This window comes from Schistocerca piceifrons, chromosome 2 (assembly GCF_021461385.2).
Source record: "Schistocerca piceifrons isolate TAMUIC-IGC-003096 chromosome 2, iqSchPice1.1, whole genome shotgun sequence".
NCBI lineage: Eukaryota > Metazoa > Arthropoda > Insecta > Orthoptera > Acrididae > Schistocerca > Schistocerca piceifrons.
Window position 1 is genome coordinate 462659227 of NC_060139.1, and position 13086 is coordinate 462672312.

At 40.5% G+C, this 13086-nt stretch overlaps 1 protein-coding gene across 1 annotated transcript in view; it reads left to right on the top strand.

Moving 5' to 3' along the window:
* Positions 1-13086, top strand: part of LOC124775483 (allatostatin-A receptor-like) — a 47873-nt gene that overhangs the window by 833 nt on the left and 33954 nt on the right. The gene's annotated exons all lie outside the window — the stretch shown is intronic.

The following is a 13086-nucleotide window of genomic DNA, read 5'->3' on the forward strand; positions in this document are numbered from 1 at the left end:
AAACAGACAATCGTATATTAATGGTTTATCCCGTATAATTCAACCGATCGAAATACGTAAATCCCTTACTGTATCTTTGACAAGTAAGTAGTAACAACCCTCACAGTTAAAAGTTCGTTATACCACTTGTCACTGTTGTCACTATACCTTATCTATTATGGTATGTGTCATTTGCATTATTCCCCACGAAATTTACGAAAATCTCTTTCATGGAATATTCACATTACTTAATGCAGAAGAATTATCAGAGGGTTAGAGACACTTTATTCTTCGTGGATTTGCAGAAGTCATATGATACGGACCCACAAAACAATCGGTGGTTAAGTGTGGAGAACACTGACGTGTCAACTGCTTTCAGCAAAGCAATTAAACAGTACACTAGATATCTAACTTTGGAGGCGAAGTTATGGCATCTTTGAAAGTAGGAAATCCAATGCCACCGACGGTGTTTAAAATGTATGTGGATTAAGCACTTGAAGCATGGAAGAGCAAGCGGGTAGACATAGGAGTCGCCTTGGTGGACGAAAACTTATACATGCTGAATTTCGCTGATGACCAGCTCATTGAAGCAGGAGACCAAGATGATGCTGAGCACAGGCTTCGAAGCAGATGGTATATCGTCCAGTTGTTGTAACATAGCTACGTACGGAGCAGAAAAATGGTTAGCACAAAAGCGTCTGAGTAAGAGGTTGCTTGCACTAGATATCTAACTTTGGAGGCGAAGTTATGGCATCTTCAAGCTGGACCGTGTACCAAATACCAACATAGTAGAGGGTATGAGTGTTAATAAATCAGTAACTGACGCCATAAAGATGAAACGTCTGAAGTGTTATGGTGATCTGGAAAGAATTGACGATAACCGATGACCAAAGGAAGCGTGGCAGTGGACCACAGTGGAAAGAAGAAAGCGTGATCGACCTAGGAGGAGCTTAAGTCAAGATGTCGGGGGCGCGATGGATGCCAGAGGACTACAAGAAGACGACTGGTAGTGAAGAGCCAGTCGTATAACGCCGGCAATATGATCACGATATTTTAACCATAGTATATAATAATTATTATTTCTTATTACTCACGCGAAATTGTCAGCTTTAACTATTTGAGCCACTTTAATCAGAACACTGTTCCTGTAATAAGTGTCTTCTAATAATCTCTTAACCTACATTATTAAATAATTATCTACTATATTTCTTACTAGGTTCTCCCTTACTTACTCATCCTGAACCTTAATTTCGTATTTCTTATCGATTACTGTTCAACGTACCACCACCGCCACTCTCGTAATGCCTAACAAATTCGAAAATTGCCTGACACCGGTCAACTCAAATACTGTATAAGAGAAAATCACATTGTCAGTGCTGCAGTGATTAACGACTGTCTGACTGGTTTCCAAAGAAAGTGGCCAGGAACATGTGATGGCCTACACCACGCATGACCGTCGTCTTTTACTGTCGTCTGCCACTGTACCTGTTTCAAGACGCAGGCCTATAATGCTTCATATGTCTCGGAAACCTGTTTTCCGTTTTCTCGTTGATGATTACTGAGTCAGTGTCTGAAATTTAACAGGGGCTGACGTTGATGTTAGTCCAGAAGTCATAACACTCGCACTACTGTTGAAGTTTCATGTCTTTTTTTCATATTGCAATAATGTTCATCATTAATTGTGGTTCCTTGTTTGAAAGAATCCGTATGACCGAAAACTTCAGTATCCCAGATCTTTGTTAACACTTCATTCCCAATAGTGCACTGCGATTTGATTCTCTCATTGACTCCATATCACTTCGCTTAATCACTGAGATGAAAAAGTGCATTTGTTGTTCATCACAGATTCAGAGTTTGGTCAAGGGCCTTGTTATGGCCCAACTGCTGATCGAACATGAGATGGATAGACATATGCATTGCACACATAAAGGTTGCTGCCCCTTTATGGCTGACTCAACAGGTTCGATACTGATGTCCATTCTTGTTGCAACATCTCGCAGTATAATTTACAGTTCAGTAGAATGAATTTATGAAAACAGTTCACATTCACTGCGGTGGTATGTACCTATATAAAGCACTTTTTACAGTATACAAGCATCTCGGGACAGTTTATACCGTGCATGTATTAGTTCCCTCAGTAGGGTTTCCTCTGCAATTCTTGCGCAAGTTTCAGCTCCCTCAATGAATTGTTCATAAGTAATTTACTCGTACAATACGTCTTTGCGGCAACAAATACACTCATTTGCGTCATGTTTATTTACTCTGTTGTGCGTGACACAGTTCGCATTATGCGGAAAAGCGAATCGAATGAAGGATTAACTAACGTAAACACTGAGCGTAAAATTATTTCTACTCGTACCATCGAAAGTAAGTATTATGAGTTACACATCATTAATAAATTTTGGATTACAGTTATCCCACACGATTCATTTTTTTTCTACCAGTTCGTTATTAACGTATGCAGTTGATATCGGACGTGCAACAAACAAAACTGTACAGTTTTCTCTAATATGTAACGAACAGTGAAAATAATTCACATAGCAGCATTTACAACTCAGTTACGGATTTTCTTTAATCCTAAAGACACGCAGTTTACAGTTACTATAGTCATCGACGGTGGTACACCATTTTTGATTTGATTTCTGGAGCTTGGCCTAGAAATATCGCAACCATTTCCCTGAATCGAACTATTCCGGGTGTGATGTTGCTTAGAACTCGCAGCTGTCCTATGGACGCAGTTGGTTGAAACTTAACTTAGAAGCTAATGCTGTAGAGAACTATAAACAAAGTAGCAAAAGCTGAAATACTGTGGCGAATAATGTAAGCCCTTACTTGATGACTGTGTTTCTATGCCATTTACAAATTAGTGTTTTTAAAACAAAAATGTAACAAGTATCAATTGCTACCGTACAAATAGTTTGTAAGGAATTTCTAGGAATATGAACCATTATCATACCCTACTGACTGATGAGTTATCGTTCATTACTACTTCATACTATGAATAAAGATGACTGATGAGTAGAATATTTATACAGTACAATGTGTCCATTATTAAAGTTCCAGTTTCAAAACGCTGCAGAATGAGAACCACTGTTCAGACGTTAAATTTGGACAGCATTTTATTGCTTCAGGGTAAAAAATAAAGAACAAAAATAAACTTAACGAAAAATTTTCAAATAGATTTCAAATAGATGTCGCTGTAAGCGTCTTAACGTGAATGGGGTCGGCTACAGGTGACAGACGAATCGCAGTACGACAGCAATGATTTGAGCTACACATTACTTCATCCGTACTGTTAGTTTGGTAGAGATATCCACCACGGCAAGGTCAAATCACATCGGCTGGGAAAAATCGGTTTTTAATTGTTGTGAGGCTGAAAACCGTATAAGAAGCAAAACAACATCGGATTATTATTGTCCAGGGGCCAAAACCCGCATAAAGAACAAAACGACGTCGTTTGCTGTCGTGCGACTGGCGCAAGACGTGTCCAGTTTGGTGTCCAGCGTTTACCTACAAGTTGAAATAGACAGAATATTCCGCAACAGATCGGAGTGTGTCGCGGTTCACGACCAGAATGCGTTGCGCATTGCTTGTCTTCGATTCAGCTGCATTCCTAATTGGAGCCCTGAACACAACGTCGTTCAGATAACTCCACATCCAGAAGTCACTCGGCTTTAAGATAAGGTGATATGGACGGCTACGCTTCAGGGAAAAGCGGCTGATAATTCTAGCACTTTTGAAATGCCTCTGCACGAGCCGCTTCACTGGCTATGAAATATGCGAAGGAACATCATCTAGTATAAAAATGATCCTACCCGCATATGCACGCTGTTTGAACGGTTGGAATGACGTTAGTGCGCTAAAGATTCTGGTAGCGTTTACTAATGACGGTAATAAAACCCACGTGACTCTTTTTGAAAAAATGCGGCCCTACAGTAAACGGTGCCATCAACCCGCACCACACAGATACCTTTGCAGAATGAAGTAGTACCGGTTGATGTGCGTGAGGATTTTCCGTTGCCCATACTTCGCATTTCTGACATCGTCATGTGCTTGGATATGGAAATAGGCTTCGTCTGTCCACGTAATGTTTCATGGCCATTCATTTTCCACTTCCAAGCGAGCAAGAAATTTCAGAGCGAATGTTTATTTTGCTTGCAGGTCAGCAAAAAGCAACTCCTGAACACGAGTTACTTTGTATGGCTAGCAATGCAGGATTCTTCATAGAATTTTACGCGTCGTGCTGGCAGGCATGTCCAACCTTCGAGCAATTCCCCATGCACTGTTCAAAAAAATGGCTCTGACCACTATGGGACTTAGCTTCTGAGGTCATCAGTCCCCTAGAACTTAGAACTACTTAAACGTAACTAACCTAAGGACATCACACACATCCATGCCCGAAGCAGGATTCGAACCTGCGACCGTAATGGTCGTGCGGTTCCAGACTGTAGCGCCTAGAACCGCTCGGCCACCCTGGCCGGCCCCATGCACTGTATGGTTGTACACCACCGCTCGACCCTACCTGCAATGCTGTGGTCACATCTTCGACAGACGTCGGATTAACTGCTTGTCTGCCTCTGCCATATTGCATTTAAAAAAAACATGACTTTTGAATTAAAAAACATGACTTCCAAATTTTGTAATCCAGTTTCTCCAGGTCCTTTACAGACATCGCACCAGTGCCTTTTCTTCCATATCCTTGAGCGTCTAGAACAACTGCAGGGCTACTGGCGCACAGTCACCGTTCTTATAAAAGAGCTTTGTCTGCATTGCGCTATCCATAATGGAAACAGTCATGTTCTGCGTCTCGGATACAAACTGTGGACAGCCGTGTGCCGGGCGTCTGTTGGTATGCATATTCTGACGCTTACAGCGTAATCTATGGAATTTTCTTTTTCTTTTTTTCCCATAATGGTTCCCGCTGCGTCAGTAATATGCTGTTCAAGTTCGACGTTATTCTGAGCAGCGTTTTGAAACTTAAACTCCAATTATGGGTAACCTGTACTTAGCTTGAACCATCGAAAATAACGTACTAGAATGCGATTAGGAGCAGCCGATAATCAGTTTAGTTTAAGTGATCATTCATTCCACACTATCATGGGAAGCTGTTATTGATACCACTTGTATCTACAGTTTATGTGAAGTGAAAACAAGAATTCTGGGGCAGGAGCAGCATTCTGTGCTGGATGTCCTGCTCTTTGCGAGCAGTTGCCTTGACTTTAGACTACCTCAGAATCTTTTCCAGTACGAAAATTCTCAGTTTTTTCGAAGTTACGGTAAAGAATAAGGCGTGCATTGTTTCACGCGTTTGGAAGTTACCTGCCTGGGGACAAAATAATGTTCGTTGGTCTTGTGTCAGTTGCCACTGCTATTAACACTTCAGTTGCAGTTGTGGTTCTGAATAAGAGAACGAAAATTATCTTTCCTTAATCGAATTTTTTTCAATTATATAGTCTTCATTATTTCATATGAACAGTTAGCACGTTTTTCAGTGATTTGCTTCTGTTACGGCTCCGTTCCTCCATTCACGGAGTTTGGCAGGAAAAGACAGACTCCATCGTTGGCAGGTCATTCAACATCACTTCAGTGGTATCGCTTGAGGTTAGAAACATTCCACGCTAAAGCACTATCTATTGCCAACTATAAGAGGAATGAATGCGAGTCCACGATTGTATTTGCTGTACTAGAAAATATGAATGTTTTATGTAATTCTGCAGGCTTTCGTGGCCGTTGTCACTGAAGTTAAAATCTTCTGGGTTATTATGCCGCGTCATGTTTCTTCTAAAATGTTCGACGTTTCGACCTCTCTGCTGGGATCTTCCTCAGGATCTTTTGGTGTCCACTACTGCTAGAACACTGTCAGAGACGAGTGTAGCGTCCCCTTATAAAGGGGGAATTTTCTGTCGTTCGTGCTGGAGAAGTGATAGAATTGGTTAAAATACATGTGGCTACCATTAGTGGGCCATAGTCATAGGCTAATACAGAAGAAGGGGCGTTGGTAGCTCATCCCCTGTGGATACCATTGGTGGTCATCGTCATTGGATAGAAAGGCACTGTTCCACACTTATGCTTGAGAAGGGTTATTGGTTGAAATTCCTGCTACCGCTACCGCTATTGGTTGGTCGTCGTTTCGAATCTAGCCACTGATGACGACCAACCAATAGTGCTAGCAGGCATTTCAACCAATAACCCTTCTCCAGCATAAGTGTGGAACAGTTCCTTTCTATCCAATGACGATGACCACCAATGGTATCCACAGGAGATGAGCTACCAATGCCTCTTCTTCTGTATTAGCCTATGACTATGGCCCACCAATGGTAGCCACATGTATTTTAACCAGTACTATCACTTCTCCAGCACGAACGTCAGAAAATTCCCCCTTTATAAGTGGACGCTACACTCGTCTCTGAAAGTGTTCTAGCAGTAGTGGACACCAAAAGATCCTGAGGAAGATCCCAGCAGAGGGGTCGAAACGTCGAGCATTTTAGAAGAAATATGACGCGGCCTAATAACCCAAAAGATTTTAACTTATAAGTGTTTTGCCTCATTCATATTTAACGAACACGTGCTTCGACGTAATGCAATTTAGTTTCTTTCTTGAAGACAAATAAGCATTTTAGCTGTATCTTTTTCTCGTAACTGTGTAAAGCCTTGCGCCCAGCTGTAGCATATGACTGAAAGAGTTTCCTGAGCCATTCTCAGAAATGATATCAAAACGCATTATATTACTAGACTGTGGAAATCGTATAATCTCGTTACATGTATCTCACCATGTAGGTTTTTACTAATACAATGACTAGAGAGTAATTCGTTTTCACATTATACAACGACAAATTGCAATAACAAGGTCATTATAGGGTTCCACTGAATTAGACAAACCTGCTGTTTAGATGCCACGTGCCAGATTCGTACACAGAATGTATCATTCAGCACATAGGTACAACCACACGTCGTCATTAGCTATTTTTCTTCCCAAATAAGAAACCCAGCTACTTCTTTTTGCGTATCAGTTCGTAATCGAAATCCTTCACTGCACTGTACATATTTCGCTTTAAAACAAAGACAATGTTGCATCACAGTTACTGCTTAGAAAAACATTTGCTGACCAAACTGAGAATGAAGCTACCAACAGAAGAGTCCTACTTGCTGTGCAGTGCAAGAAGGAAATATAAATAGTTAAAAATAGCCACTACAGAAAGAGATGAACACATGTAATAGTTTTTGACTTAACTTTTTTAGACTTTCGTTCAAAATTTCACTGTTTTTACCGAGAATCACGTGGTAGCCTGCCAATGTTTTCGTCCGATTCACCACCGTGATGTCCGATTTTTAATGCAGCACTTCAGCTGAAATTCAGTATATCCTCCCCCTCACTGATTCGAATACAAATAAATCTATACGGGGAGCTATCGTTTCATCCCTTTAGCCTTTATATAAATAACGTCGCGCACAACAAATTTAATACTTTTAGAGTTAACAGTTTTATTAAATCTAAATATTTTCACAATCCCTTGCACATCTTGCATTTACTTTGACGAAGCTGTCATTTGTGACATAGTGACCAGGCATAAATCGTATCTGTATGCAGAAACAGTAAGAACAGACGTGTACCTGAGTCACTCCACATTCATCTCCTTCTCAGTGTGATGCAAGGTAGCACTTTTGCAAGTGATATTAAGACTCATGTGAGGTTCCTAAACAGTTAAAAGGAAAGATAATAGACATTGCATGTCCACACGGAATAATTTAGTTCGACCTGCGGGAAGACGTCGCAACAGTTGACCAAAGTCCTGCGTTCGTTGTTTAATTCTTCCCGAGCCGCAGTAGTTGCCATGTGGACGTGACTTAAGCTATCCCCACAGTTGAAACTCCATGCTAAGGAATTTGATGTACCATACTCGGTAGTTACCAGTTTTGCCTTAAGCCGGGAACGTTAATCACTAATAATCGTCGCTGTACGATAGTGCAGACTTAGGAGACAGCTTTGTTCTTGCAGATATTATCATACAGTGATGTTAATGGGGCTTCGAGAGGACTTCCGCGTTTATTTTATTTTGTTTCCGACACTCACAGTGATAAACGGCGCTCTGAACTTAAACACTGCAGTTTCGCTGCTTCAGTTAATTACGCATCAATAGGAACTTTCGCTCATGTTTGTAACTGCAGCTGAAAAGCCCAGGGGTGTCTGCTAAGATATTTTTGTGTTGAACGCTCGCAAAAGTCGTTGTCTGAGAGCAGACTAAGGCATCGAGCAGAACCGCCCAGTAACACAATCTGCGTCTACTTAACAAATGGCGGAGACACAGGGAGACGCGAGAATGACGTAGTTTCCCTCCCTCAAGTCTCCGACAGATTGGTGCTTATCTGCTAGAGAGCCTGTTCTGTATTGTGCGTTTCAGTTCCAAATATTCTGTAGGAAGCGCGTTCAAGAAACATCGTGATAGTAGCCAAGCTTTTTGTTGTTGTTTCTGGGACTATTACCTTGCAGGCCTTCACAGCATAAAAAGCACCGACACTCCCTATTCCTGTTCCTAGCCTTCGAAAATGCCTATGAGAGTGTGAGGCATTTCGGTCTCCTGTTGAAACTTCTCTGGTAATCACTACAAAACAATTGCAACCACCTCATTGCAGGGTGTCTACGTTTTCATGTCTCCAACGAAACGATTAACAGCATGCGTTCCGTATTTTCCACCTAGTTGTTGATGTGCGCTAAGAATCCATCCTATCACCCATACTTAATCTCTTACAGACCCAAAAACATCCTCATTACTTCTCTTGGTCTACCGAAAAGATTATGGTTGCAGTAATCGTCTAGCACCGAATAAAGTCATATGCAATGAACTGACGTACTCAGTGACTAAATGCGTCTTTAGAGAAATAGCTTTTCAATCGGTCTCCCATTTTTCCCATTTCACACATAAGCTTTTCAGACTGTAGATTTTTAGCCACTCTCTTCATAATCGAACATTAGGGCGTTAGGTCACTTCTAGTTTTCTCCGCGATGCAATATAAGAACTTATTCCCACTACTAACTACAGACTGATAATTTAAACAATTATATGTCTGCACATCAACGTTTTCCTCATGAACCGTTTCTTGTGATATTGGTATCATAAGGTTGGCGTAAGCATGAACCGTGTTTCGGGGAATAGTCGTAAAATTAAATCGCAATTCAGCCCGTGTATCGGTCTATATGTACAGTATTTGCCGAGCAGCTCTTTCCTATGAAACGTATTAGATCAATAGTGCTTGATGGTTTATATCCGTAAAACAGATAAGAATCTACGTTACTACATCAGCTAATCTTGTTTGGTACTACAAAAAAGAGTTTAACACTACGAACTCGGTACTGGATTACACTGCCCCTTGGCTAAATTGTGAAATATTGATGAACTTGTCAATAGTGGTTGGTTCTGTAACACAAGGTAGCAGGATTTTATCGTCTTCATCTCAGAGGAGTACTTTTACTCCAAGTTAATTGTTTGATATATTCCAGCCTGTCTCTTTCCCTATGGCTTCCGCCGTTTACGACCCTCTCTAGCACCACGGAAGTAATTTCGTGGCGTGATGTGTGAACACATGTCCCGTGTTTTAATCAGTGTTTTGCATTCCTTTCTTCCCCGTTTCTGCATAGAACCTACTGATTTCTTATCTTTCAGTCCACATCAGTCTGTAAAAGCACATCTCAGACAATGTGATCGCCGTCTTTTCAATGTATAAAACGCCAATTCCAACAAATGTCATACGTAAATCATGCCAGAACATCGACTAATGGGTGCCAGTATACCTGATCCTGCTGTATTGGTATCTTCACATTGTTTCTTACTGCACATTATGTTTTGTCATTAGATATTAAGTGTTGTTATCCATTTCATGTTCTTTTCAAAGCTGATAACAATTTCGGAACAAAAAAAAAATCCATTTCGTTTTGAAGACATGTGTTCTTATTCATCATTCCAGTAACTTGAATGGTGGTGGTCTTCTGTCGATAGACTGGGCTGATGCAGCTCTCCATGTTGCTGTATCTTGTGTAAGCCTTTAGATCTCTGGGTAACTACTGCAACCTACGTAGTTCTGAATCTGCTTACTGTATTCATTTCTTGGTGTCCCTCTACGATTTTTACCCCAGACTATCCTCCAATACTAAACTGCTGATCGATAAAGGCTCAGGATGTATCCAATCAACCGGTCCCTTCTTTTGGTCAAATTGTGCCACAAATTTCTTGTCTCTTCAATTCTATTCAGGAATTACTAATTAGTTACCTGATCGACCCATCTAATCTTCATAATTCTTCTGGAGCACCATGTTTTAAAACTTCTGTTCTCTTGAACAAAATTGTCACTCTGCAGCCGAGTGTGCGCTGATATGAAACATCCTCGCAGATTAAAACTGTGTGCCGGACCGAGACGCGAAATCTGGACCTTTATCTTTCGCGGAAAAGTGCTCTAGCGACTCAGCTACCCAATGACGACTCACGACCGGTCTTCACACCTTCAGTTCTGCCAGTACCTCGTCTCCCGCCTTCCAAACTTCGCAGAAGCTCTCCTGCGAACCTTGCAGACTGTGTCTGTTGCTAATCCATGTCTCCGCAATATCCTTTCTTCCAGGCGTGCTAGTTCTGCAAGTTTCTTAGATGGAAAGCCTACTTGGAAGTACTACGTTGAACACCTTGTCACAAACAGAATGGTACTGTCTTCACTGTAAGAATGATCTCTACTGTCTGTGACACTGCAACAGTAATACTTGTTTACTTTCCTTACTTCCATACTGATATCTCGTATAGCGTAGAATCACCAAGAATGCGGGAGGTCAGACTGATCCAAACTGTGAGTTCATCAACTTCGTGTAGGACATTAAGGTGTTTCGAAATTCTGAGGCCACCGTCCCTGTACATACATTCCATCATCGGCTTTCTTGTTGACAAAACCGACTAGTTCTGAAATAAACTGCAGCATTTATTCAGAGACTGATCCTTGGAAAAATGATTTGCACTTGGATAACACTTACTTCAGCGTTGTATAGAAAGAGTGCACTATTCAGCAGGTTCCATATCCACAGGTTTCCAGAACAACTGAAGACAAGGGTGATAAGCACCAAGTATCAAATAAAAGTTGAAAGGCTTTCTTGAGGCACGCTTCTCCTATCCTGTATAGGAGCTCTTCGCAGTACTTGAGAAATTTTCGCTGCACTGGTTTATTTGTACACTCGGTTTTCTTCCGTGTTATATTAAATTTAAATCCTTCGTTTATATATTTTCATTTCTAATTAGTGTGCTGTAAACTACGTATTGACTCTTTCCAAGACCAGCTGGCTTTGGCTGGCATTCTCCCACGGAAATTCGTAGATAAATAAATAAAATACAATATGCACTATGTGCGTGTAATGACTGTGTGCGAGATTTATTCAAAGTATTAATAAAATAATTTACGGTTTCTGATGATACAACTTATATTAATAACTACTAATACCGAGCGAGGTGGCGCAGTGGTAGCACACTGGACTCGCATTCGGCAGGACGACGGTTCAATCCCGCGTCCGACCATCCTGATTTGGGTTTTCCGTGATTTCCCTAAATCGCTCCAGGCTAATGCCGGGATGGTTCCTTTGAAAGGGCACGCGGAACTTCATTCCGTAATCCGATGAGACCGATGACCTCGCAGTTTGGTCTCTTCCCCCAAGCAACCCCAACCCAACTACTAATATTTGTAGGGCTGTTATTTCATTTGTTTTACTACTGCAATTTCGGCGATTGCGGAATTTTCGAGTACCTACAAAAGGTAAAACAACGTATTGAAGACAATGTAATATGGGGTTAGAAACACATACAACCACTTTTGGCGTTTGTTGACATTAATATACTTACTAGTATTTGTCATGCAGATTGACGTTGCGCAGGGATTACAACATAATTGCGTACACGTCAAAGAGCAGCCAGTTAGTGATAAAACTCGATTATCGATCATGACATTCTAATTTGCATACTGTAATTTTGAGTGTGCAATGTAAGTATATAACAACAGGTTTACGCATCAAAAGTGTGCTCTTATCATCCATTAGAGTAAATATCTAAAACAACGAAGAAAATCGTCATTCCTGTGGCCCGTTTGTCCATTGAATATAAATTATGTTTGTTTTGTGAAAAAGCTGCAAATCTCAATTTCTTCTAGAGCGTCCATTACTCTGTCTTTCTCTACCTCCGTACGTAGTACTTTCAAAGATTCCTCGATGCTGCCGGCGCTATGATTGTAGTATGATAGATGTGTATAGAATAGAAATTTAAAATTCTCGCTAATGTTGGTGTGCTCTCTGCTGGATGAACATCTGCCTGTTTGCTCCACGAAGACACTTTCATCTTCCTCACATCTGATTTTATAAATTCTTGATTATGTAAATGGTTTTGTTTTGTGGGTGGTTTGTCTGACTACTGTCCCTATTTTGTTGATCGTGCGAAACACGATTCGTGCATTATTCTTTTGAAAATTATGGAATTATGGGATATTCTATCTGATACGGTTCCATAAAAGGGTAAGGTAATGTATTCAGTTTCTTCTCGTTTTTCTCTAGTGTAAAGGTTATTTCTTTACCTTTATTGTCACTTTTGTTCTCATATTTCTGTAATACATATTGTAGCGGTCCAGGGCCCAAATCTCAGTGACACAACCTAAGTTCCAGCAATTTCTAAACTGAATTGGAAAACAAAAGGAATCCAAATTCTGGAAAAAAGTTAAATAACAAGAAGTTAAAAAAATACAAATATTTTCCTCTTTTCTTAGAATACTACAATAATTCCAGAATTTACCATTTCCAACCTCAGTGAGACCGCCTGGGTTGCCACAGTTTATTTGAAAAAACTGTAAAAATATTTATCTCTGTCCTTGAAATAAGATAACACTTGCAGATTTTACAATTTTTCACTTACCACTACATTAAGAATAAATTTTGCCATAGGAAATTCGCTAGATATAAATTTTAAAAGAACAAGAAACTATGCTGAAATCTAACCTGATGCGTTAGCCAACGATACTTCTGTTATCAGTGGTCAGGCATATACAATTTACAGTCCACATATTTATGTTGACCTTTGGCTTTTAAATTGAACCTTTCAC